Source organism: Planococcus citri, chromosome 5, assembly GCF_950023065.1.
Source record: "Planococcus citri chromosome 5, ihPlaCitr1.1, whole genome shotgun sequence".
In the NCBI taxonomy this organism is placed as follows: Eukaryota; Metazoa; Arthropoda; class Insecta; order Hemiptera; family Pseudococcidae; genus Planococcus; species Planococcus citri.
In genome coordinates, this window is record NC_088681.1 from 45,350,949 (window position 1) to 45,378,811 (window position 27,863).

Sequence of the window (27,863 nt, forward strand, 5' to 3'; positions counted from 1 at the left end):
ATTTAACATTAATTCTATTATTCTAAATTTGTTAGATTACAATCAACGCCTTCGTTTTACCCATCTATTCATCACCCTTCCTAGTTGGTCTAACCTACCTTCCCCCACTGAGAAGTTCGTGTGTTACGATAGTGATGGATGATAAGCTTTCTGCATACTTTAGCGAGATTGTTCATTCGTTTAAACATCCTCTTACGGCTACGACTATCTCAATCTCTCAACTACGACATACCTATCTATCCCGTTAACAACGATAGGTATATGTACATAATATTTCCTAAGAAGGAACCTATTTAATTTTCATTTATTCTTCAAGGAGATCTACGACAATTATTAATTCTGCGGTTTGAGAATTAATTCTAACCTCGTTATCTTCAATAAAAAAAAAAAAAAGAAAAACTATAAAATAATAAAAATCTACAAAAATAAATATTATCTCATTGTCATGGAATCGAATTCTTCGACAACTATTGCCATTTCAGGTGAGAAACAGGTAAGCGACGGCGATAATGAAGTTAAAACATTCATCGAAGAAATACCATTTACTAAAATTCGTATTTTTAATGGTACCTATGAAGACGTATATTTGCCCATTTCATACTCCAACATCGATCGTAAATTAGCCGAGGAAAACTGTTATTTTGATCCAAATCTTCCATTAAGTACTCCCGGTTATTTCTACTTTGTTCAACAACACTCATACGTGAGTAGGTATCGATCAATTTCTCGATTTAATGGGGCAAATATAATCCATGCATTTATCAACGGTTGGTGGATTATTGGGGATGGTCTTGCTCATAGCATCGTGCGTGAGATTTTTCTTTCTGATGCTCGATTACGCGATAGTTGGATAAATTCTAAGGTATCTGGTACTAATATCTCAGCTGGTAAGTTATTGTCGAATTTAAAGAGACACCAAATAGTAGTTCCTCCTAAAATCATCATATCCATTGGAAACAATGGAATATTAAATATGGATTTTCGAAAAACTTGCCAGAAAACTCGTGGTCTGATAACCTATCTACTCAAACAGGGGGCTGAGGAAATTTGGATTCTTCCAAATATTACCTCACCGATTATCGAGAAAAGGCTGGAGAAAGATATGTATAGAAAATTCCTACGAGATGAACTTCCTCACATCCATTATGATGTCAATTTTGCATGGTTCCTCGAAGATACTTTAGACAAAGCTAATCCGGTAATCAGAGACAAGAGGGGAAATTATTACCCGCATCCGAATATACATGCTGAAATTGCTTATCAGCTGGCATTATTCACCCAAAACCATACCCCATCCACTCAATCATCATGTTCATGGTAATGCGTGAATATTACCGGTCTTCGTAGGTATTATTTTCATCGTCGACAACACAATACCTGTGAAGACTCGATTCCTCCTTTAATCTGTACATAATTTGTATTTTAAAGAAGATTCAACATTTTATTTGTCGAAATTTTACTCGAAACTAAGCTATACGTGCGAAAACCGATGTCAAATCATCGATAGGTAGGGTATAGATAGGCGGGTTAGTGCAGTGAATGATAACAATCATGTTCATGTGCCTACGAAGCAACTTCTTATCTTGTTGATAACGAAAGTTTTCCGAGTAAAACCTAGTCTGTCTAATCCACCAACTCCACATTCGTGTATTTGTTCTCGACGACGTATGTGCTTCTTTTCGAAGAATTAGTTTATTTTATTTGACGTACTTTTCTCGACAGTGCTTCGTGTTGTTATTATTTGCGTAAGTAGAAATTTTTTTTCTTTCTCAACCCTATACCTATCTAAATTGACAGTGTAGTTATTCGAATTTCACTTCATATAGTCATATGAAAAGGCGCGCTTTGTTGGAAATTGCTATCGAGCGCACTTCGGCATATCGTGCAGTTGAAGAGGAAGTGTACTTTTCAAAGTCTAGGCTGTTTAGTGCTACCTATCGACGCGTATTGCCGGATACTACGAATTTGCGTCCATTTATTTCGAATTTACAACAACGACGCGAGAGTAAAAAGGTAAGCATCAACAGGTCTGAGTAAATTTGATGTACGATTTGTTCACTAATTCTATCATTTCTCAACAGTCGGTTGATATCGATTCTACATCGAAGTGATTTTTCGTCAGAGCCTACTTCTGCGATTACTATTAGTTGGTAAGTTAAATTTTGCTCATATTCTTAATACGTCGACATTAATTTCACGATGTTTTCTGGATGGTAGTAAAATGGAAATTGAAGCGGACTACGAAATACATATTCCTATCGAAAGTAAACCGACTTGCGAACGTGCATATTCGATTTTCAACAAATTCGCTAAATTCACACGTGTCGAATTAAAATCTCAACCAATATTGAATTTAGATCTCATCGTTGTTCAAAAGCCTTTGACACGTCGGTTGATACTGTAGGTTATAATATCATAAAACAATTTGACTAGTATTTGTGAATTACTCACATTCTTTGTAATTTTTGTTCACAGTGATCGAGTAATCGATTGATCGTTCCGTTTGCCCAAAAAACGGCCTCTTCTTTGTCATATGTGTGCGAATCTCGAATGTGGTAAGTAGCCTATACACGAAGCGATTTTAATTTCGAACTATCAACGACACCTACATTAATCGATCATGTTTTTACCGTCAGTTTATGGATCTTTTCATTGAACACGTGCCGTATATATACGTAAGGCTACCTGAAGAATCGGGCCCTGATACGCCAGAAACCGAATTCTCGAAATTGAGACGTGAATACCGGACAATTGAACGTACGATTCTTCGAAGACAGCGTAAACTGGACGGTAATTTCGTTCCGAGTGTAAATATCATTTCCATCATTCAACAACTACGGCGTAATTGAGTAAGTCGATGTTTTAATTGATCTAAGACTCAGAAAGTTCGTACCTACAGTCTCATATATTTTATTGGAAGACCTTAACGAAGTAGCAAGACATTACCTACGCTACAATTGGCTTTTATTTCTTTCAGCGAACGAAACTGAAAATGCAGTGTCGGCCATTCGAAAATACTTCGTCGAACGAAAGTGTAAATTTCAAAAAAATTCTAAATCGCCCGCTCGATACGTACATTAGTGTCGTCGGTTCAACGGATTAAGAAGGTAATTTGCTATTCAATCAAACTATTGTGATATTTTTGACTACCATTTACCCACTTGTGTTGGTTTTAGCCGAGAATTTAACGAATACAGTTCGTGGTGGATTCGTTGAAAATACGTGGTGTTTAAATTGAATATCTGCCCATAACTTCGATACACTGTATTTAGATTCACCTCGCTCGAATTAGACCACCGATACGTCGTATTTGGATTATTATAGTCATGTGAGTATATAGTTGCACGCATAAATCAGTAAAAACACTTACGTAGGATCGTCATAAACGGATTTTTGATCATTGAATGTGCTCTGATACACCGTTTCTACAGTTTCTTCATTACCTTTTTGGATGATTTAGAAGGGATCGTATTCCATTTTCCGAACCCCATTGATATCGTTGAACCTCAAAACTGAAGGTTTCTCTATACTCTTCGACTAGTATCTGTGTCATTCTACGAATATTAAAAAGACTCGGTACGTTGTTAAATTTCTGATTTAATTGTGACTATATCATTACTTCAAGCATTCGGTAGGTTAATATTCTTCGGTTTGATTTGTAAATTTTATTGTCACGATGTTTGTTTGGAAAAACGGCATGTATTCGTATAAATGCTTGCCATTTGAAACATCGACTTCAGAGTTTCTTCATACGAATGCTTTTCATAATATTCGTCGTACCTTCTATCCTAAAATATACGATGAAAATACTCGTCATCCACATATCGAAGGCTGCACTACCGATAGTGAATCATCATATGAAAATAATCAACCAGGGATGGAAGAGCCTTGATTTCAGGGCTCCCGCTCTTGGCTCTGGCTCAGCTCCCCACAAATTTTAGCTCTGGCTCGCTCTTGGCTCTTGGCTCTGTTTCTTTACATGTGCTCTTTGGCTCCTTGCTCGCTCCTCAATTCTTTCCGACTCCGCTCTTTGACTCTCAGCTCCCTCTTCCAATTTCTTGGCTCCCACTCCAGCTCCAGCTCTGGCTTTTGGCTCTTTAAATTAGAACTTAAAATCCGTGAAAAACGATGAAAAAAATGAAAATATACTGCATTTATTTTCATTTTATTTTTCAATGAGAAAAAAAAACGTAGAAATTCTTCATTTTCTTTACAAATGTGAGTTAAAAGTTGAATTTTCAATAAAATTGTGCGCATTTTTTCACTTTTTTTCTACTTTTTGGGAGCCAAAGAGCCTGAAAAATTTTGTGGGCTCCCACTCGGCTCTGGCTCTTTCCAGGTTGAAGACTCCTTATGATGATGGCTCTCTTGAGTAAAATAAGGAGCTCTTTTGCAAGAGAGCTCTTGATGTTTTTCTGCACTTTCATTTATTTGGCTCTTGGCTCTGGCTCTAGCTCATCAAAAAATCCGGCTCTTTCAGACTCTGGCTCCGGCTCGCTCCCGGCTCTTCCATCCCTGTAATCAACCATTTGTTGATGTGTTATCCGTATTCTCTGACGAACATGAATATCAGCCGAGCATTCCTACTCTCGATCATTATTTCGAAATTTGTAGTCGTCTTAGGGAAAAGAAATACCCTCAGCAATATCACGTGATCGAATATTGTCGTGACTATTACAAAAAATATCCTAGGGACTATTGCGATTACGATCCGGTAAGTATCGAACAAGCTCAAGAAATCATTAACAATGATCGATTCGAATCAAATATCTCCGAAGACTCATTTTTAATGAATGAGAATAAATTTAATAAAATACGTCGAATCATCCCTCGCTGCGGTAGTGTGGTTATCGAAAGTTATAAGGACTACTCTCGTCGATATTTGAAACGTAAAAAGAATGAGGGAATGAAAATACCTAAGTCAATTACTTGTCGTCGATTAAATTTTGATTTCAAAAATGAATCGAATCTCGCCATTCAAGACAAGATCAAGTCAATTTCTCAAGATAGTTTAGATAGTATTGATTCATACCCATCGTCGATTCGACATTATGATGAGAATCTTGAGCGTACTGACAAAAAATCTAAGAACACTTCAAAAAGGGTAACCTTTGATGACGGAATTCAACCTTTAGGTTTGTCTTGGTTTGATAATCAACTTCGTGAAATATACACCGAAGATAATGTTCGTCGTTTTAGAGAGGAAGGTCATATTGGACCAAATGAGATAGTTAGGACTTCCCTTATTCATGATTTGCGTATAATTCCAGACGACGTCGTTGATAATATTAACACCGATTTAGAACATAATTTAGATAACCATTCAAGCAATAATAGTAGCATTGATTATTCGTGGCGTAACGAGTTATTATACGACGATGTATCTGATTGTTTTTACAGAAAAATGTCTGCGCCATCTGATAACGGCGATGCGGTGAAAAAACCACCTACCCACTACGTCGTGTGTCAATTTTGTAAAATTCCCTTCCTACCCGACGAAGTCGTTGTGCGAAATGCAAACTGCAGTCATCTTTACCATCAAAGGTGCATCAATCGGTTGGTTTACCATGAATCTTCCGAGGGAGATACCTTAAAGGCTGACATACGGTGCCAAGACAGAAACTGCTCTGCTCAACTCGCTTTCGGAGACGACGGCGACGTCGATATGGAATTTATTCCAGCTATCGTTGACCCGATGATATCAATTCAGGCTGACCAGATCCAATTCTTGGAAAATCAACTCGCCGAATCCAATGATTCGCTTCATAATTTTTGTGAACGCGTTTTAGAACTTGAGCGTAATCAACCTGATATTGTAAATAACGAAATTGGTGAAGTCAACGATGATGGTGAGTCTAGTAGTCATATCACACGTAGGGATATTAAACTCAATCCCAACTACCTACCGTTACCTAAACATCCATTTTTTGATGTAATAGGTAATGCAGTAGATGAAGCTTTAGATATTGTTCGGAATCGTCATCCTCGATTACCTGTTTTCGCGCAAGAACCAACGCAACGTTCTGCTCAAGAGCCTGATAGGGTGCTTGAAGAACCTAATTTGGGGGAAGCGGCCCCTCTGAATCGAAGGGACCCGAGATTGCGACTTCCAAATCGGCGTATTCAAGTCAATCCGATGCAAGCTCCGGTACCTGCTCTTGTTCCTCCTATGCCCGTCTGGGACGGTAATTTCGAATTGTTAGACGACGACGCTAATTTCCCCGATGAAGACATCGCTTTGCCTCGACCTATACGACGTTACGAACCGCTTAACGGTAATGTATGGCAGTTCGGTATTTTTCCGTTCAGACGTGACAATATTGAACACCATTTAGCTGCTCGCGGCTTTCTGTTTAACGACCCCCTACCCAGAGAGACCGCTCGCCACTTCCATTTTGAACGGCAGCTTATGTACTCCGGAGTGTATTCGTGTCGAGAAGTAGGATCCGAACGAGAAATTTTCTCGGTTTTCATTAATCAGACTATCATCATGGGTGACGGGGTAGCTCACGGGCTTGCCCGTGAGCCCCTATCCCATGAGGATCACCTAAGGAACGCTTGGGACTTTAGCGAGTTCGGAGGTCAATTCTTATCTACCAATCGATTATATCATAATATACGTGACCTAATTGAACACCTTCCCGAACAAGCCCTTCTCTCAATCGGAAGCCACGATCTCCGTCTCAAGCCAAGCGACGATACTGTTATCAGAAACACGACGCGTCTTCTGCGACATCTTGTAGCGAGAGGAGTGCGTAGAATTTACCTCCTCCCTGTAATAATCGCTCAGAGGATGGTGCTAGACGCGGATCGTCGCCTCTGGTATTGTAGATGGTTAAGACACGAGGCTCCTACCCTAGCTTCCGAAGGTGTTATCACCTATCTTCATCAAGTCGAACCAATTTTAGACAATTACGAGCCATATCGCCGCGATGCTTATGCATTGATTGCTCATCCCTTCGTCCATTTTGAAGTAATGAATGCCATCGCTTCGATTTTATAAAAAAAAAAAAAAAACCCTCGATCTTGACCTACTCCCGGCTATGACTTGTCCCTATGTACGATATGTGAAAAATTCGACTCTGATTTTATCTCTGATCATATTGATCACGACCTGCGAATAATTCGAATCTGATATAACCTATTTCATTCAATGAGTGATTAGTCCCTTCTTTTTAACCCTATTCCTATTTCGTCATGTGAATAATTCTACGACTGTATGTATTCTAATTTCAATCTCGTATAAATAATTGCGTCTGAAAACCATCGGTAACGTTTTCATTTCAAGTCAGCTGAAAATTATTCGAAAAATTCTACGATCAATATGTTTTATCGTTGAAATAATTTTGTCACCTATACGAGATTATTGAATACATTTTTGTAAATAATTAGGTATAGTTACGTGTAACTACTTTATAATTTTCTCTGTTTTCTACACGAAGATGTGTACTATTTTATTATTTTATCTTGATCAGGGGTATCGAGACATTGTTGTCATTTCTTCATAAGGGTAACTTTTTGTTTGAATTTAGTTTTAACCTTGAAATATCTGAGATAGGTATCAATTTACTATTGTCAATGCTCGCCGGTTGAGTGCAACAATTATCTTGTTAATCTACGAAATGCAAAGACTTGCATATAACCTACCTATGTATATATATTTCTACGTGTATTCAACAGGTTCGAATCAATTTATCATGTAATTGTATTTATCTGTTACATGATCGTGTAATACTTTGTAATCCTATTCTAGTCATATCATCTACGATAATATAGATCAAAAAACACGATAACACGATGTTAACTTTTATTCATTTGAAATTATTCATAATAGATTACATAGTACACTACACAGGTAAAGTACAGGTAATTGTCGTGGTACGACTTATCAGTAAGATAACAAGTAATATCATCTCAACCGGTTGGATTCTGCATACGAGTGGAAGGGATAGTTTGAATTCATTTCTAACGGTCTTTTTCACATCGAACCATTCTTTCAAGTTTCTATTCGACGAACGACGTGTATGTTTCTACGATTGGTAAGTTTGTGTATTTGCAACGTTGTGCTTACGATTAAATCCATTATTGTAATTATTCATTGCTGTTGTATCGATCATGAATTCTTCTTCTTCGATCATCGTATGTTCTCACTGCAAGGAAACCCTTGGCAGTTCTTCTGGTACGTATACTGAGTTACGAGCTGGTCGACTTTGTCACCACTTATATCACAGCGACTGTCTTAAGGAGGTATGTGGGTCAATTAATGGCCAAGGTAAGTGTAAGTTCGAAGTTGAGGATGGTGCTCAATGTGGTAAATCGCTTTATTTCAAGGATGCCTTAACTGTGACAGCTCCTACAAAACCGATTGACGAAATCGTTCATCAATTGATCGGTGAATCTACACGTAAAACAATCATTGATCTACACCAAGACAAAATCCATAACACCGAGCAAATCACTAGGCTCTCGAAAGATTGTATTAAACACCTAAATACAATAGACGATTTACAAAAAGAAGTTATTAAACGCCACCAAACGATGGAAAAGATGGGTATTATCACATCCACATTGTGGAAGGCGATGATCCCGAAAGAAGATGCTCCGAATGTGAATCTCGACGCTGCTTTACGGTCTGATACTGGTAAGAATACGACGAACACCACCGACGATGATGTAATCGATCTCGATACTCCTTCATTGGAAGGAACTAATGGTAAGTTGAATCAATCTTCAGTTCCGGCTAATACGATACAAATTGGCGACTCGACTGTAATTAGAGACAATAAATTATGTAAAAATTTACTTATCAGCAATACGAGTATCATTAATGAGAATAATGTTATCAAACCTGCCGAGCCTTTATCATCCGAAGTTTCTGACTATGATGAGCTGAATTTTGAACAAGTATACGAACGTAATCCATCGAAAAAGCGCTCATTATCATTGACTCCGGAATCGACTAATAATCATCGATCGATCGTTCATTCATCTCGTAACAGTTTGAATATCAATATCAATCAGACCGACGACAATGGCAAAAGCAGAAATCCACGTTTCAAGAAGAATCGTCGATCTTCGGTAAGCAAAAGTCTCAGCGGTATCTCGACGACCAAGGCGATTAACTCCGTGAGCCTGAAACAATTCAAGATTCCATTTAAGCAAACTGATATCTCTATCAATGGTTTCCCTAAGACTGGGGATTTTGCTACCTTTTTGATTAAAAATGATGCGGTGATAGATCCACCCACTTATCGCGAATTATTGGACGTCTTACCAACTTCGATTGATCGATGTGTCCCTGATGAAATCGTGGATATTGTCACTGCTGTATCGGACGATACCCATTATGTTGTTACTGGTAATATCGCTAATTCTAGGGAGCTGCCGGAATTAGTTTATTTCTTTCAAAGTCATCTTATGATAGGTGACGGGTTGTGTTTCGGCATAGCGCACAACGCCCGTTCATTATCCGACTCGATTTCACGAAACATCTTCCTTGATCAGTTTGCATCCGGTAAAATTCTATTGCAAAATCTCAAAACTGCTGGAATACGATATCCGAAGAGAATCTTATTATCGACAGGAAACGTAGGTATTGCAGATGAATGGCAGCTACAAAAGTTACAGCGTGAAACGAACGAACTAATTCAACACTTTATCGATTGCAAAGTCGAGAGATTAGTTATATTACCTCCTTCCTTCGTTGGTAATACCGCATCCATCGCATATAAATTCAGATCCTGGCTTCGTTACGACGTGTCAAGACAAACGAAAGGCATTTCTGTTCGATACGTACACCAGATTGAACGTATTCTCGATAAAAATCCTCCATTTGGATCTGTAGAGAATTTAGTATCACAAACCCAACATACTATACTGGAAATAGTTCTTGGACTTATCAATTACTTGGGTTCGGATTCATTGGCCAAAGATTCGATTTTGCAGCATTCTTCGCTCGATGATCCACCTGCAAAACATCAACGTCATTATTAATCAAGTGATTAATTAATATATCAATTAGTGTAACAATTTCATACTTACTCGATGTACATGTGTGATAATTCTCCACGTGTGTTTTTCCAGCCAGATCTGCAATCAAAACAAAAATTCGACGATTAGTACGCTTGTTGTTCATTGGTTGATAAAATAACTACGTCACCGAAGACATTCAGTCTTCAACCAATCAGAGTATCGTATATTATTCGACAGATTTATGTTTCATTTTATTTTATTTAATTCTACGAGATACAATTATTATTATTTTACATTAGGTTATATTTCTTTTAGTTTTCATTTCTTCTGTTTTTACAGTACTTTAGAATCTTATTATTTTCATCGAATTTGTATACTCAACTTCTGTGACGATGAATGACTGCGTATTAATCGATTTACTACATCGAGCTGCTACTGAACAACTTAGCATATGGTACTCAAATTCATTCGACGCAATATGGGAAGCCCATCTAATACATTCATTGGTGGTAAGTGAATCAGGTAAAATTGATACTTCATCCCAGTCAAATCTTCGAATAGATATTGGTGTCTATAACACTACTAATCACAACTTTATTATTCCTCCGAATCTTCGTAACCATAAATATCTATATGACGGAGCTAATTTGATTAAATCCGACGAATTGAAGTCTGGTTCACCTCAACTATATTCGAATCTTCTTATTGCTACGAAAGAAACACGTATTCTTAGTGACTTCGAACTCTATTTCAAATGTAAAAACATCAACTTGAATTTTCAAACAATTCCACGATTCAAAGTAGTTAATGGCGTCCCTGGATGCGGAAAGACCACTTATATTTTAAATAATATAAGTATTTACGGGTCAGATTTAGTACTATTTCCTACTCGTGAGGGGGCCAATGACTTCAAAACTCGTCTAAGCATCAATCATCAAATGTCTCCTGATCATCATCTCATGAAAAACCATTATCGAACTATTGACTCATTCCTTATGAGTAATAGTAGATATACCTATAATCGACTATTCGTGGACGAGGCTTTCATGCTCCACTTCGGACAAATTGTTTTTGCTGCGGCCAAAAGTTGTGCCAAATCAGTGATATTAATTGGAGATTGTCTTCAAATTCCATATATTAATCGATCTACAATCACTGAAATATTTCATCAAATGATTCCTACGAGTTTGATCAGTGAAAAAGAATTTCTTTCTATTTCATATCGTTGTTCTACGACTGTATCAGCTTTGCTTTTTCCATTATACGAACATGGCATGTTTTCAACTTCGAATGTAAAATCTGAAATCAAGATACATCGATATATCAATATCACATCAATTCCTCGCGTACTAGATACGCAATACTTAACTTTTACTCAACAAGAGAAGGAATTTTTCTTGAATTTCAACTTTCCAACCAATACCATCCACGAGTTTCAGGGAAAACAAAGCAAATTTGTAATCGTAATTCGATATTTGAAAAACGACAACTCAATTTATCACAGTCTACCTCATGTAGTCGTTGCACTAAGTAGGCACACTAAACAATTGGTCTATTACACCGTCGATCAAAGTGATCTATTATCATCTTATATCCATAAATCATTATATTTCGACGATGCGGTTCATGAAGCTGTCCATATTCCCGGATTTGACATTTTAAACAAATAAAAAAAAAAAAATTGTAAAATTTTAAAAATGTATAAAAAACATGTAACCTAGATATTTATTTTTGTATAGGTATTCTATTTATTTATTTTCTTTTAAATAGCACTTTTCATTTATTACGAAGATGTAAATTCGTTTTTGTTTTCATTTTTTTTTATTGTTTAGAAGAACTTTATATTGTTACTATCTTTTCTATTATTTACGAAGGTTAATTTATTAATTTATGTAATACTTTATGCATACCTATTTATGATGTAATATGTCTTTGTACGTTTTTGGTTTGTGTACTGGTAGAATCTTCAAAATTATTTTATTCCTTTCTCTTCCTCTCTTCGAATGTCTTTAGTGTCTTCTGTGCTATATATCTACGAAAAATACGGTACGAAAATCGGGGCAAGGGTCTCATCGGGATAAAATGGCTGCATTTTCTACAATATTTGGTCACTAGTCATACGTCATACAGGGACAATTCAAGTACATCGACGATAATTAATATGCAATACAACTCTACGATTAATCTTCGAATTCAACATCTACAAATCTCAAGGGTCTCATCGGGATAAAATGGCTGCATTTTCTACAATATTTGGTCACTAGTCATACGTCATACAGGGACAATACAAGTACATCGACGATAATTAAATATGCAATACAACTCTACGATTAATCTTCGAATTCAACATCTACGAATCTCATACTTCAATAGAAATACTTTCAACTCTATGATCTACAAATAGGTAATTTCTCCCGCTGTTACTAGATTTACGTAACCATATTTTCTTCGCTACATATGTCACCTAAATCGGGGCATTTGTAGTGGGAGAAAATTACAGCTTTCTTTCCCACTTTAGTGGGAGAAAATAATTTTCTTCTGTCACTTAAGCTGGGAGAAACCTAATTTTATACTTTCTATCACCTATATACTGGGAGAAATTTATTTCGTCGTATTTATGTGGGAGAAAATAATTCTATCTCTGTGTAGAATGAATTTTCTCCGATCTTATAGGCGAATGAATATTTTTCTGTCCCCTGATTGACAAACATTCGACTATTTTAATGACCATTTATGACGTCAGTGACCAAATACGACATTTTTCCCAATCTATTTAGTGGTGGTGGCGCTTACGACCAATCGCAATCGCGAAATTATCGAATATCGACGATTATACACGATTATAACTTTGTACTTCCGGTAGTGGCGCCTATTTTACCTCCACTTCCGATATATTAACCAATAACAAGCAAGTTTTTTACGATTTTCGCCGAATATACGCGAATATGACGTAATACGAGCGCCGGTCGCCTACGTTAGCGCCGCTAGACGCAATATACGCGTGCGCCACTTACCCCACCCAGCTACTGCACGATTTTCGACTACCGAAGGTTATAAATACGCCGATCCGAGACGAAATCATTGATATTCGTTCTATTAGCGCCATAGCTAGGAATGATATCCGCTAACCGGCACACAAGCGCCATAGCTTCGGTTAGCTATCAATGAGTCGTTCTTCAAGAATCTGTAGTGTCAAGTTACAGGTTGTTAGTTGGTAAGTACTACAACTTCCGATGTCGTCATCATCATTCACTTGGATTAATCTGCAGCTTAATCCAAGAAATGAATTAAATCCAGTACAGTTCGTGTTCAAGTTAAGTAGGCAATTCGGTCATACGAAACCTACGATACTAAATGGATTAGGCATCCACGACTCGGGCATTTTCATCGCCATAGATGATTTTATGTCCTTAGCACTGTTTCCATTGAGGATAAGTGATCGATTCTCGTCTGTCTCGGATTGGTTACTGACAATTTAGTACAGAGGTAGACACTTTAGGGCATTTCTTTTCCTTTTTTTCCCAAATTTCCTTTATTCTGATAAGTTATTTTGATAAGTTTATTCTGATAAGTTTTATTCTGATAAGTTCTCCCTTTCCCAATAAAAATCCCTTTATTCTGATAAGTTTTATTCTGATAAGTTCTTCCTTTCCCAATAAAAATCCCTTTATTCTGATAAGTTATTCTGATAAGTACACAAATCAAAAAGGACCATGTCCATCTTTTAATTCTTGGTATAATTATTATAATATATAAGTTATTTCTCGAGTTCTTTTCTTATTTATCGACGATTGTCGACTCGTTGAATTACTATTCTTGGTAAATCATTCCATCTACGACAAAAGTAAGTATTTCCACGAATAAAGTAAGTATCTCTACAGTATGAAGTAAATATGGTATTTTGGCGTTTGAGACTTCAAAGACTCGTTCAGCACACGAAGTATTTTATCGTGTCCCCACGACAAATATAAATAAATTTAAATATTCCGGTGGGAATTAGGAATAATTCCTTCGTCCGCGATTCATACGACCCTAAGATCATCACACTGAGCTAGTGTACGAATCGTGAGAGATATTAATTATATGCACGACCACATCCATTAAAACCAGGAGAGTGCATAATAGGATATCCAGTACGGCTAAGTGGGTATGAGGTTATTAGTTACAATTAAGTTGTGTATCGTCGGCTCTCATATCTTCAAAGAAATCAGAAATTTTCCTTCTGGAAAATTTCTGGGAAATTCCAAAAATCAAAAACCTCAAAACTCAAAACGAAAAAATTTTTATGAATTTTTTGTTTTATGGTAGTTTTTGATTGGGTTCCAATTTTTTCTCCCACCACAAAATTTTTGCATTTTTGAAATATTTTACCAATGTGTAGACGATAATGTGAAAAAATCCCCCTCCCCCCAATTTGTCGACAAATTGACGAAAAATGCATTAATTTCACTCTTGAAATACTTAAAAATTTATAGCACGAAAAATGTCAATTCGTTGACAAATGGGGGGAGGGGGATTTTTTTCAGATTATCGTCTACACATTGGTAAAATATTTCAAAAATGCAAAAATTTTCATTTTTTAGATTTCGGATGGTACTTTTGCAGCAATTGTAAAACTTGTAATTTTTTTTTCTCGAAAATGAAAAAAGATGCCAGTCCAATTTTTTGATATGTTATTCTACATAAAAAAGACTAAAACTGAGAATTTTTTCAGAATTTTTACTTGCCGAGATCGTGGTTATATTTAAATTATAAGTTTTAAAATCGATTTTTTAGGTTTTTGAAAGTGGCAACACTGATTTTGACATCACTCGTCGATTACCCTCTCAAAGTACTACAATTTGAAAAAAAGTTCAAAATTCTATACCACCTACAACCGGAGCAATTTGAAACTGAAATCTTCCATTTTCGGCCATTTTGGAGAACTTTGAAGCGCCACAGCTCCGTCAAAAAAAATCGAAAAAATGTCCGGTTTGCGTCATTCGTCATCGTTTGATGACCTCTACAAATGATCTGATTTTGAGAAAAAATCGAAGACCCCTCGTGCAAAAATCCGCCGATTTGGCATGGAATGACCCATTGGTTCATTTCCCTAAACAATAATAATTGATCTTGAAATTTTGGTTACGGGGATCTTAGGATACATTATTTCAATTTATCTCGGTTTCGTTCAAATCGAAGAGTGCCAGTTCGAAGGTTTCCCAAGTTTTTCGAAACTTTTCCAGTAACTAGTCCAATATTATTTCATTTTATTTTTCTTTTTCTTTTTTTTTTTTTTTTTGGTTTTCAATACCTAGTTTTAAAAGCAAATCCACGTTGAGAATTAAAATTTTTTTCAAAACTGTTTTCAATTCATCACATAGAGATTAATTCAAAATACCTCACCAGCCACTACTCGAAACATATTCATTTCGGAGAAAAAAATACGAGACCGATCTGAATTAAATCCGAATCCAACTACATGTTCACTCGTCGAATCTCATAATTCCAGCCAGACAACCTTTCAAATACATAATAAGCCGCAACCGTTCAATTAAACCGAATCGTCCGTTCAGTGCAATCATACGCGAGAATATTTGTGGTCGATTATATACTCTACCTCTACGAAGTTCCTAAATTTGTAAAATAACGCGTAGATTGACATAGTAGTCGTTGAACAAGTAGATAACCCTTCAATTTGGGAAATTTTGAATCCCAATTTCTGCCTCATCCTGACTCTATTCACGGCGAGTTATACAAATACCTACTTCAACAAATAATTCGAAAGTCTTCGGGACTTTTTATTCGGCGCTTCGAGTGTTTCAATAAGCATTCAGCCCTCACCCCTTATGTCTCATTTGCCTGTGGTCTACAACTAGGTACCTGTCGAGTGTGATACAACAAAGTTAGTTGAAATTCTTGAAAAATAAAATTTTCAATATCTATTCAAATAAAGTTACTCACTTCCTAAACTTCAAATTTTGAAAAAAATAATCATCGATAATTTTTGAATAAAATCAACTTTTGTAGTCAAAGTTGCTTAAGTACAATGAGTTCACGATGGAAAAAAGTTTGGTAAGCTCGCTTTTAATTTCGATACATCTCCGACTTCAATTCTCCTTTCCCCTTATATTTTCTCTCACAATTTCTTTTTACAGCAGCAACCGCGTATAATGAAGCTAGGTACCCTGGAAGTTGGTTTTTCTCGTTTACAAAATGTAAATCAGTATTTCATCTTGTTCTACTTCCCTGTTGGATTTCTGAGTTACAAAATCTTACTTACGTAATCAAAGTTTGGTTTTTCAATAATGCAACATCGTCGTCGTCACGGACACTTCGAAAGATAACACGTTTTGCAAAACATACAACAAAATCGATGAATTTTCATCATTCAAAGAAGTTAATTCGCCTTGTTCGAACAATAATTCATCAGGGTTTCCTCTCTACTTATGCAAAACAAACAATAACTACATTAAAAGTTGTATAAATTCTCGACGAAGAAATTACATAAATACGAAAGAAAAAAATCCTTCGAAGAAAATATTTTCGTAAAATAAATACTAGAAATTTTATGATTCGCGGAATATTCAAAGTTGAAAAATACGACCGACCCAGTGACGTGATATTTAACATTTTCGAGTAAGAAAAAGAACACGAAAAAAAGTGAGTCGATAAGTAGGCAATTACTTAGCCTCATTAAAAAGTTTACGCGAGAAGAAGAAAGAAAATACGACTCGGAGAGGCAAAAATAAAAATTTTTACTCGAAAGTGTACCAAAAGAAAACTTTACCAGTTTTGATATCGCGACTATCATTTTTAAATTATTCATAGATACGATCTAACGTTAAAGAATAAAGCAAAAAATTAAAAAAATAAATATCTCCTCGACGTCTCGTTCGCCCTTCTTTCTTTTTTGTTGTATTTATCCTCATAATATGTGTTTTTTTCCGCAACGATGACTTCACAAAGTAAAAAAAAGGCCGCCAAAAAATTATATTCTTACTAGCGAAACTTTTCAGTAATTTAAAAATAAATTTTATACGAGTTGAAAAGTGATACTTGGTAGGTAGTTTGATTTTATTCGCAAATTAATTCTCGATCCTTCGAGTAACTCTCGACTTCCTGTACGTTGTGAATTTTTCCAGCAGCAATTAATCAATCAAAAGGGATTTATACTTAAGTTGGTGTTTTAAAAGACTCGTGTAGTCGAATTTCACACAGAAAGAGGATTAATAAGCACAACGTTGGATCAGGTCACTTTTTGAAATATCGCTTTCCACTCCAGAGACGTTATTTGGCCGCCAAAAACATCGTCGTCGCGGTTAAGAGTAGGAAAATAAAGTTACTAAAACGTGTTTCGAACAAGCTAGCGGTTAAGGTGGTGTTTGCTTTATGGAATTTGGAAAATTTCACACCAACTATACTTCTAAAACTTTGTACCAAGTTAGCGAGGAATTAAAACCAATTTCGGTCTGGGTTCACTTCACATACACGATGAGTGTGCTAGATATAACCATACCAATAGGTACATGTTCGACGAAACCAGTACAGATTTTGGTAGTGCACCCTTCACCTTTACCCCATCCAAGTACCTAAACTCGTATAAAGATACCGATGGTTTTCTCGAGCAAAAGTTGCTTTTTAGACGAGATTTATACTGGAAAGTAGAACTATCAGTACGAGTATTAAAATACTTAAGTACCTAGGTATGTGTAGATATGTGTATGTGCTACAACAGAAACATTTTCAAATGTCTGTGTTTGTCTCAAGACCATAGTTTAGTTTAGCGATGAATTTACAAATACGCCGAAGGTGGTTTACCTTCATCTGCGCGAATAAACCAATACTAGGATATCAGATTCTCTACCTTTGCCTATACTTTGATTTGTTTTGTTTAATGTTTATCTTGTAAATGAACTCTTAGAAGGACGATAAAGAAGGGATATAAGGAGGCAAACATCTTTCTATCATCTTGCGTGCAATGTTTTGAGGCGACAAATTACGTCGTCGTGGTACGATAAATGTGGCTATGGCATGACATGCACTTGGTAGGTATTGAAAATTACTTAACGCTAAACCACGGCAAGCCTGCTATGGTTTATGGTTTTTGGATTCGACTGCTGTGATACTCATACTTTTTGACGTGACTTTGAGGATTCATTTCAGGGTTACTGCGTAGATTTTACAGTTCGTTTTGAGCGAACATGCTTCAAAAATACGTTTTTCATCAGTCTGGCTAGAATCAATTGACAGAACATTTTTTGAACCGGACAAAGGACTCATAATTCAACATTTTTTCAGGGGGTCGATATCAGGGTCACTTTTTGTAGGTAGTGAATTTTGGTACTTTTTGGAAAAATGTAAAAAAAAAAAGATAGGTAGTAAATGAGAATTTTGGGTCTTTGGGCTTTGGGATGTTAAAGTAGACACATCAGGCTATCGTTTAAGCCATCACAGACATTTTTTGCGCAATTAAATGGTGATCTGTTTGAAAAATAAACTAGGGGACGATATTTAGCCCCCTTACCCTTACTGACACTGTACACTTTTCTGTCTCTTTCTGGTGCACTCACTCATACTAGGTGCCACGACAGGAAGGAATTTCACAAGGTACGATATAAAAACAAGAAATACTCCCAATGTCCGGATTATGATTAATGAGCAAAATTATTAATCATGTTAGGAAAACACAAATTAACCACTCTAAAAGTGGATTAAACAGAAAAGGAAGGACATGCGCCAAAGCTCATGCACTTATACATCTATGTGCCCTTACACAACATAAAAACGCGGGCAGGAATTCCAGCACTTTACGCCAATACATATCTGCCCATTAATCAGCGCATATTTGGTTTTTCTGCCCCTAAGCTTAAAATCTGCCATTGCTGTTAGTTCATGAAATTTTTTTTGGCTCAGCCAGGGATCAAATTCTGGTCTCCGGATCGGAGAGCGAGAACTCTCATACCCTATAATCATTGGGGCAGCTGATATCAAGAGAATAAATATTTATATATGTACTAATAAGCTAAAACACACGCGTAAAATACCACATTTACACACATTTTTCAGCGAGTACGCGAATAAATACGCTACAAAGCATTCTCATAGCATATTTTGTAGCTGGTTTCTTTCGACGTGTGCAGAAATACGCTATTTAATTTAAAAGCATAGCAGCCTTACGCGACAAAAATACACTCCAAAATATTCTTGTAGCGTGTTTTTCAGAAGAAATTTTTTCTGTGGTGCAGAAAATATAACAACCTGAAAAGTAGCTTCAAATTACACCTGTGAATTGGCGTTTAGTTCAAGTGTAAAACGCCAATTAAACTGCTCTTTAAGGCGTTTTTATTGGCAGAAGGGCAGATTTTCACCCAACTGGGTAAATGTAGCCAACACATCACCGCTTTGATGAGAAACAAACTATCGCGAAATCGTAAGACCAAGTTAGATTATGTTTTTAATGGGGACCCTATATGATCTTTGAGGTTATAGATCCTACTATCTTTGAAGAGGTTACCACGTTACCATACTTTCAGTATAAGTACATATAGAAAGCATGCGTAGAAGTATCCATAAGGGGAAATTACGAGAATAACTACCACCCTATTGACAAAAATTGTGCATACAACATGCTGAAATGCATGTTTTTTTGCATATCACACGCATGTGTGAATTTGGACTTTTTCAAAAAATCGCATGCTATTCAGCCAGTGAATAGCATGCTTAAAAGTAAACCAAAAGTATGTACAAAAAGTGCGGAAATTTTAGCAGAAAAGTTACTCAAAATTACTGGCAATACTATCTACCGATTAATTGTGAATTTTAAGACATTCTAATAGATAGTGTTTTCAAAAAAGTTGAAATTTTTTTTTTAAATTTCCGGTGCATGCGGAGATTGATCCCAGGTTCCTGTGATGTGCGGCCGCTTAACTCACTTGGCCACCTTGCAGCTTGATAGATTGGAGGTTATTTTTGCATAAATGTTATCAATTTTTGGACTTAGAAAAATTTTTATTCACTAGTGCATTTTAGAAAATACTTGGTTGCTAGATTGCTTCTGTTTAGCATGCGAAAATGTACATTTTTAACGTGATAATGCACGCTTTTACACCAGTCCAAAATTACGCACTGTTATGCATGCTTTTCAGCATAATTTTGTCAATAGGGCAGGTGGTGAGGGCATACCTGCTCATCACAACTTTTCTCTGAGTTTGAAATTTTACAATTTGTTATCATGTTTTTCTACTGTATTTCATCTTTTTATCATTTTTTTGATTCAAATTTCAAATCACTACAATTCACATTGAAAAAAACTCATAAAAAGAAATGGAAAAACAGCTTTTTAAAATTTTTTTTTTGATTTCTAACCAGTTTTTTCTGAAAAATTTTCAATTATGATTACAGTTCATTTTGATCTCCTAAAACAGTTAAGGTTATGGTTAGTGATATTTCCAAAAAAATATTTTTAGTTAGGGTTAATTTTTTTTGGTCAATTTACCAGTTAATTTGTGGTTATGGTTAACTGTTAAAAGCCGGTTCACATGTCTGCCAGAATTGCTTAAAACAGTTCAAAACTATTTCCAATTATTTGAAGGGTCAAAATAAGTCACAGTCATCAAAATTTCAGTATTCTGGCTCAATTTGATGAAATTTTGATTTTTCTTCATTTTGGTCTAAATTTGATTTTCAGAAATCAAAAAAACTCTTCTGCATCAGAAATTTTGGCTATTTAGTTGGGATATTTGATATTTAAGCTTAATTTAGAATTATTGTATTGACGGGATTTGAGTGAATATGACCTTGACTCAAAGTTTGTGAATGTTCAAATTTTCAGGAGAAGGTAGAGCGGAGTTGTAAAAGACCAAAAAAATTGAAGTTAAGTATAGGAATCAATTTATAGGCTGACAGACTATCCAACGTTGCATCAGGTAGTAGGTACCTACTTATTATCCAAAAATTTTAGTCCCCCGGAGCAGTTTATGGAAAAGAAAACAATTTTTTGAATGTTTTGACTTTTGAACCCCTTCGCATACTCCTTGACCGCTAAAAAAAGAAGATTATCGCGCCTTTTTTAATGGTTTTTGATTTTGTGTCATCGCTGGAACCTCCTCAAATTGACGTAGGATGCTGAAATTTGACATTCATACCAAGAGGGTGCCGTAGATGTGCATCTTCAGAGAAAGGTTCGACTTTTTAACCCCTCCGCATCCCTAGCCAACTACAAAAAAATTGGATTATCATGCCTTTTAAAGATGGGTTTTGATTTTGTGTAATCGTTTGGAGCCTCTCCAAATTTACCGAGGAGGCTAAAATTTAGCATGTACATTATACACTCGAATGATACCGGAGATGCGTATTTTTTTGGGGGGAGGGGGGAGGTGTCTACTTTTCAATATATTCTCACCTCTCAATAGATGAGTTTTCAGCTTACCTTACCTATCTTTTAATTTAATAATAGCTGAAAAAAAACATATGATTAAGGAGTTCACGTATGCAACTTGAATTGCATCAAGATTTTCAAATTTGCAGTCATGTTTCTATTCAAGGAGAAAATCTGAGCATCTGTTCAAATGTTGAGACATAAAATAGGCAAAATCGGTAAGATACGTTGCGTTGTGTTCTTGTCACAAAGATGACATTTGATAACGATTCATCTTGAGAAATTGACAAATTTTTCATTCTAAAATAAGTGACTTCAGCTTGCTAGGTATCTCGTATAGGTATATTATTATCAAAATTTCTGCATTCATTTCTAGATCCTTTGAAATCCCCAGGTAACCGGTAACGCTGCGACATTCGTGACACCATTTCCGATTCAGCTGCTTTCAAAGATTTCCTAAAGCTAATTCACTTGATGCGTGCCTAACCTAACCTATGTGTATTCGCTTTAGCTTGAAGTTTCTGTGTTCTACGAATGCATCGAAACGAGAAATTAATTTCAATTAATTTAAATAGCGAGTTGGCGCGAAAGCACATATAGGTGCTCGTTAGCGATGCATGTATTCGAAATACCTGCATAATATTAAACGTAATGCGATGCGGTGTAAATAGGTTTCGCCGTGAAATTTACCGACTAAATTTCGCAATGTTTCGAACTCGCTAACAAGACGATATACGAAGGTTTTAGTGCTCAGAGAGAGCGCTGCAACTTACATTCGATTTACAAGACTATACATACACATTCGAGTATAATACGAATATTTACCGCGAATAAGTATTATAAGCTGTAGAAGAATTATTATTCGCATGTGTAGTTCGCTCTGCGAGAAGTTGAATATGCATTTTCGTTTTTGAACGCATGAATTTCTGGTTAACCAAATAAACACTAAGAAGCCGAGAAGTTTTCAATAATGCTTGCAGTGGTAACGTGTGGAACAGGCGAGGTCACCTTACTCGTGAACTGAAGACTTGAGCATACAAACAGTATTCTTAAGGGAGGGAAACAATGCTTATAATTTTGTGTACAATTATACCCTATCTATGTATATAGCTTATTGTATGAGTGTACTACGATGTACATGTTACAGGAAAACCTTTGGCAAATGGTTTTCTTATTTTTTTATTTGAGTGTTAGCTCGAACGAGAGTAATATTTACGTAGGGATAGGTATTTCGATTCGTGCCAAGTTGAACGATACACGTGTAATTTAGATACAATGTACAAAGTTATGTACTCAGATTTGCCTTACCTGACCTTAATCTACCTTCAAGTACGAGTAGATACATTACTTAAATCAGCAAAGTTAACATCATTTAGAAAAATTAAACCAAAAAGAATCAAGATACGAGAGCAACGAACGAAAGAATTTTCTCTTGATAAGATTACTGGCCTTCTAGAATTTTTGCTTTTTGTGTTCGAAATCGTAAAACAAAGAGAATAAGGCTCATCGAACACCGTATATAACAGAAAGATGCTAGAGGAAATATACAATTTAAGAGAGGGCACACAGTAGTGGCATCGATTGCATTACGGATCTATAACCAATCAGGCAAAGGAACAGTTTAGAGAAGTTGTAATTTGTAAACTTTTAAAGGGTTTGTTTGAATTGTACAAAATACGTGAGCGGTTATAGGAAATGAAAAATTTTACGTCGCTCGTTCCTTTTGTGCCAAAAGGCCTTCAGATGGGCGCCGGGTTACGTCGCGTCTACTTTACAAGAAGCGAATTTCGTATGTGGTGAAAATTATTATTTCAATCTTGATCGGTTCTCTTACACAAACGTTTCCTGCAAATCGAACAATTTTCGACCTTAATCACCCACATAATACGTATTACGGTGTTCGAAGTGAAAAGAGGGGCGGGGAATACTTTTCGAAAAGTTCGAAGCGACGAAAAGAGCCATGCAGAATCAACGCTAGCTATTAGAATTCAAGCTATATGACAGAGCTTACGCTTTCACTGCTGCCAACAAAAGGGCACGATTTTATTAATAGTAATCTAGGCCAAAGGTGCGGATAGCAAGACGAGCGAAATTCGTGATCTCGACAGCAAACTTTGGTTATTATACTCTTCATTTTGGTAAACTTACTATAGCACGTTTATTAATTAATGTCGCCTGTTCTCCTCCTCCTCTCAATGATCCGCAAGCTCGCGGAGCTCCTTATGTCATCGACCGAGTTACTTTGATGTTTATTAGGCTACATTGTGTGCAGTACGATGACACGATGTCAAGTGTAAGAGCTTTGTGAGGAAAAAGTGTAAGTATGGAGAAAGCCAAGATATTATTGTATCGAGAAAGTGTGAAAATGGCCAAAAATTTTAATTACTTATTCGAAGACGATGAAAATTCTATCATTTCACTCAACAATATCGAAAGGTAACAATTCTGCACCGAGATGAACAACTTTGGAGACATAATTTTTAAATTTACCTATGTTTCAAAAAAATTTTCGCTTCTCTGGAGTTTATTAGTAGGTAGGTATTTTTTTATCTGGCAATTGGCATTTATGAGGCACTACGAACATAAGACCACTTGCGTTCTTGATTTGTGTAATTAATGTATATTTGAGCAGAAATCAAGAGAGGGGCACAAATTGAAAGATTTTTACGGACAGCATGTGGAAAGTTGAATTGCGAAAATAGCTAATTTTGAGATATCGAAATCAAAATCATCGACAAACTAATCAATCGATTAATAGAACACAGATTTCTACTCGTGTTTCGATTTCTGAAATCTTGAAAATCAACCCCTTAATTATAGTGAAGAGTAGATATTTTCCAGACCTGGTCCAGACCTAGGATCTGAAACCAGTTATTCTAATAATAACCACTAAGGCAGTCAGGGCATGTCTGCTCATCACACACTTCCCAAAAAAGTTTTTAGGGGAGTGAAAAACGTTGAAAAATTATTTTTTTTTAAACTCGCTAAAATGAACAAAAAATCAACTATCGATCATTTCTGATGTTTTTTATGTAAAAACCTCGTCATAGAATAGTATATTACAATACAAACACCGAAAGTGAGCGTTTTCATGGCGAGCGAATGTTTACAGACCCAGCCGAAGGTGAGGGACGTAAATTTGCGAAGCGTAAAATGCTCACTCGGTGCTTGCATTGGAAGATATTTTTCATTACATGATATCATGAAAACGCGTTTTCAGCACTGTACGCGCATGCGCACTTCAAGTTAATTTCAGTCCTAGGACCGAAAAGTAACTTTTCAGTCCTCGTAAACGCACGGAACAATACTTCTCCTGTTGCCAATATAATAAAAGAGCTGCTTTCGTGCGTCAACGCAGTAGTGGGAAAACGCACTTTCATGATATCAGTAATGAAAATACATTTTTCGTCAAATATATTAGTAAAACATTAAAAAGGAGCAATAATTTAACAATTCAGTAAAACTGGTAATCACTTCTCTAACGTGTAACTCATCATGTGACTGTAGAAGTTTTTTTTTTTTGTAATTTTGAACCATTTTCAAATTTTTTAGGGCAAAAAAATGTTTGTGGTAAGTGCAAAAATGAAAAAAAAAATCGTTTTTGCAATTGCCCCCGGTTGATTTTTTCTGGGGTAGTTGCAAAAACGCAATTTACGGCCAAAATAAAAAAAAATGTCAAATTGCCATATCTTACCTTAAACTTCCATCCTTCATGACCCTAAATCGTGAAAATTCCCGATAAATCGACAGTTTTTTCTATTTCACATGCATTTTTTAAAAAAACACCTATCACTTTACGTATGAGTGGTTTCAACATGCTTTGATAAAAGTGTTTGCTTCCCGAGTGACAAGTTGAACCCTTCGAGAGTTGTGACCAGGTGAATATGTCGGTAAAGGTTGTTGTTTTGACACCCCCTAGTTGGCACAACCAGAAGATTGATATTTTTTTGTTTGCATGAGGTCACAATTATGCAATTACCCAGTTTTTAGGATGAGGTTTCCTAGCACTGTGCTGTACTGTGCTTGTTTCAATGAAGAAACGTAGATTTAGTCATTAATTAATTTAATTAATATATTTTCACGCATTTTTCAATGAGGGCAGTTCAAGTACTACTTGATCACTTCCAACTACTAGTTAACCAGTTCCAACTACTAATCAGAGTGCCAAAATATTACTAGTTAAAACTAGTACTTTTTTTTTCATCGAACCACTAGTATTTTTTCTATTAGGGTTATCTAAGGTAGAGTGGGGTAATTGCAAAAACTGGGTAATTGCAAAATTGTGACCTCATGCAAACAAAAAAATATCAATCTTCTGGTTGTGCCAACTAGGGGGTGTCAAAACAACAACCTTTACCGACATATTCACCTGGTCACAACTCTCGAAGGGTTCAACTTGTCACTCGGGAAGCAAACACTTTTATCAAAGCATGTTGAAACCACTCATACGTAAAGTGATAGGTGTTTTTTTAAAAAATGCATGTGAAATAGAAAAAACTGTCGATTTATCGGGAATTTTCACGATTTAGGGTCATGAAGGATGGAAGTTTAAGGTAAGATATGGCAATTTGACATTTTTTTTATTTTGGCCGTAAATTGCGTTTTTGCAACTACCCCAGAAAAAATCAACCGGGGGCAATTGCAAAAACGATTTTTTTTTTCATTTTTGCACTTACCACAAACATTTTTTTGCCCTAAAAAATTTGAAAATGGTTCAAAATTACAAAAAAAAAACTTCTACAGTCACATGATGAGTTACACGTTAGAGAAGTGATTACCAGTTTTACTGAATTGTTAAATTATTGCTCCTTTTTAATGTTTTACTAATATATTTGACGAAAAATGTATTTTCCTATCTAGGGGTGAAAAGTACTACTTTTCCAACCTCGCGAGAATCGCTCGGATGTAAAAATAAGTACTTTCCACCCTCGTTCAGGAAAAATTACTTCACTAAACTCGGAGAAAAAGTGATTTAGAACTCGTGTGAGTTGTTCCCCTCACTTCGTTCGGGTCACAAACCTCACCCTCGTCCAAAATCGCTTTTTCGGCCCTCGTTGTGTAATATACTATTTCATTACTGATATCATGAAAGTGCGTTTTCCCACTACTGCGTTGACGCACGAAAGCAGCTCTTTTATTATATTGGCAACAGGAGAAGTATTGTTCCGTGCGTTTACGAGGACTGAAAAGTTACTTTTCGGTCCTAGGACTGAAATTGACTTGAAGTGCGCATGCGCGTACAGTGCTGAAAACGCGTTTTCATGATATCATGTAATGAAAAATATCTTCCAATGCAAGCACCGAGTGAGCATTTTACGCCTCGCAAATTTACGTCCCTCACCTTCGGCTGGGTCTGTAAACATTCGCTCGCCATGAAAACGCTCACTTTCGGTGTTTGTATTGTAATATACTATTCTATGACGAGGTTTTTACATAAAAAACATCAGAAATGATCGATAGTTGATTTTTTGTTCATTTTAGCGAGTTTTAAAAAAAATAATTTTTCAACGTTTTTTACTCCCCTAAAAACTTTTTTGGGAAGTGTGTGATGAGCAGACATGCCCTGACTGCCTTAGTGGTTATTATTAGAATAACTGGTTTCAGATCCTAGGTCTGGACCAGGTCTGGAAAATATCTACTCTTCACTATACCTGTACAGAAACTCGAGCTCTCAGTACTGTGGTCACCTTATGACTTTTCTAGGCTTCGTGCCTCTTTGCATTTCAACTAATTTATTATTATTTCCCGCTAGTTCGATTAATATGAGTCTTAAACGTTATTCGCGATTGTTATCGAATCGATCAGCGCAAATCATGGCATCTTGGATCACCTCCCATTATCCGGACACGGGAGTGTGATACCTGTTCCAAAATGTACCTAAAAATTATACAGTGCTGTCGAAGGTCCTAGCATTGGTGAGACCACGGAAGAGACAGTTAACGCTAACAGTTGGGTAAGTGTTGGAACACACTCCAAAAATAGTAGGTACTTATTTGTAATTATATCGCGATGTAGTAAAGAAATGACTCAAATGAGCGGAGCATTTGCACCTACCTACTTTGAGCAACACTTGAGTTAGAAATTAAGGATTAGCTTACTCTAACTTAGCTTTAAAATGAACTAATTGCCAGGACTTGTACTGAGCACTATTGTAGTACGCATAACATAATTTAGGACTAATCTCCTTCTTTATGATTACTATTTGATTATCCTTAAGATAATTAATTTATTATTATGTGCTCAACAGTTTAATGTTAAATTTATTATGAACTACATCCATAATAAAGGAGTATAAATTGTTGTGTCGTAATTTATTCATAGGTTATGACTTGGTATTCAGTGTCAATAGTGAGTAGTAGAGAGAGTAGTTGCCTATACTAGCATAGGGAAATTCTCACCCCTTAGGAGATATTTTTCTATGATTTTTCTATAACAGTTTTTATGACCATAATCTCATATACCTCTTCTTACTAATCTCACTATTACAAGTGGAAAAGTTATCAAATTTTTACCGAATCAAGACCACGAATAC

General features: G+C 36.1%; 1 protein-coding gene and 1 long non-coding RNA gene across 4 annotated transcripts in view; both read right to left on the reverse strand.

The window, feature by feature from the left end:
* LOC135849145 (zwei Ig domain protein zig-8-like) overlaps nt 1-27,863 on the reverse strand; it is a 385,619-nt gene that overhangs the window by 107,469 nt on the left and 250,287 nt on the right. The window lies entirely within an intron of this gene.
* Nucleotides 8,855-10,222, reverse strand: LOC135849146 (uncharacterized). 3 transcript variants are annotated; one of them, XR_010559497.1, is made up of 5 exons: nt 10,042-10,222; nt 9,907-9,967; nt 9,692-9,838; nt 9,210-9,612; nt 8,855-9,132 (listed from the first exon to the last, which is right to left on the reverse strand). It is a non-coding gene; the product is annotated as an uncharacterized LOC135849146 (long non-coding RNA). The 3 variants fall into 3 exon arrangements; XR_010559496.1 differs by having other exon boundaries at nt 9,692-9,967; XR_010559495.1 differs by having other exon boundaries at nt 9,692-10,222.